The following is a 1565-nucleotide window of genomic DNA, read 5'->3' on the forward strand; positions in this document are numbered from 1 at the left end:
CCCATCCCTCGGTCCTGACTTCCCAGCTGAGGGCTTTGATCCAGGGTCACAGTCCTAAGCAGAAAATTGCTCCTGTGGATGGGACCTTCATTTTCTTTCTTTTATTTTGCTAATGTTTGTTTTGGGGACAGGGTCTCATGAGTCTCTCACTGGCTTTGGACTCACTATGTAGCTGGGAGTGACCTTAAACTCCTGATCCGCCTGTCTCTTCTCCCAAGTGTTGGGGTGACAGGCGGGTGTCACCATACCTGGTTTGTTGTGTGCTGGTGACAGAGACATGGACTCCTGCATGCTGGGGGAGAGCTCTGCCCACTGAGCTGCAGCTTCCCCCAGCCCAGAGGGATTTCTTTTCTCACTGTGCCCTGTTTGGGTTGTGGGGACCGGGTTCAATCTCTTTACCACCTCAGACTGTAGTTCATTTTCTCCTGTCTGTCTGTCTGTTCCCTTGGCTTCAGGGTCCTGTTCATTTTTATATGTTTTTATAGTGGATATTACTTATACCTAATAATGGGGCTTATTATGATGTTTCCCTACATGGATGATGTATTTGTATCCTCCATCCTCCTGCTTGTCCCTGTTTGGTCAAAAGCGAGACCCCAGCCCTCTAACACCCCTATATCCAAAGAGTCCGGAATGTAGTGTTGAGTTGAAGGTGTCACCCAGCCCCTGGTCTGGGAATTGTCAAGCCTTTGGACTCTAACTCCTAGCTGTCAAGCACTGACCCCTCACAGGGTTTTTAGGCTCACGCTGGAAAAAGGAACACGTGGTTTCGGGTTTTGCATGTGTTCTCCCTCTCTCTAACTCCCCCCTCCCCCGCCATGCTCCCGGCCACCCAAGAGCACGGCAGTCACTAAACATGGGCACTTTTGATTCGGTCTGATTTGTTTTGATTGGAGTTCTGTGCACCGGAGGAGAAGCTTGGTTGGGAAATATTCCTAAGAGTCTCCACCCTCTCCTGCTGATCTTCCTCTTCCCACCTACTCCTTTCCTGTCTGTTTTCTGATGGAACACTGGTTTCTATCAGGGTTGAGATAAGAAGCCATTTTCAGGAGTGTGAACTGACTGTGGCCACACCTCTGAAGACCTGTCTGTCCTTCTGGAGACATTCAGCTGTCTATCAACTCCTGGAAGGGGTTTCAGAGAAGGCCTGGGCATCAGACAGAGTCTCGTCAACATACATTATTCATGCCTTGGCGACTCTTTCCTATTGAACAGACTTTATTTTTAAGATTGTGGTTAAAGACAGCATGCGCTCTACCACCCGGCCATTCTGAGCATTTTAACCATTGCTAAGTGTATCCATGCCTCCAGCACCAATACGCACCTTCCAGAAACTGCTCATCGCTGCCCCTCCCAGGTCTTGGCTGTCCCTGTTTGGTTAGATTTTATACGCAGTACTTTAAGGTTAATTCAAGAGCAAGAAGTTGCCTCTTTTGAGTGGCTTTCTCTCCACTGGCTGGGGTTACCCTTAACCAAGCACAAGTGTGGGTGGCCGTGTGCAGGAGAGGACCTCAGAGTGGACATTAGGCAGGCAGGTGCCCTGCTATTGTACTGAGCATCTCTGT

Source organism: Microtus ochrogaster, unplaced genomic scaffold (genome assembly GCF_000317375.1).
Source record: "Microtus ochrogaster isolate Prairie Vole_2 unplaced genomic scaffold, MicOch1.0 UNK98, whole genome shotgun sequence".
In the NCBI taxonomy this organism is placed as follows: Eukaryota; Metazoa; Chordata; class Mammalia; order Rodentia; family Cricetidae; genus Microtus; species Microtus ochrogaster.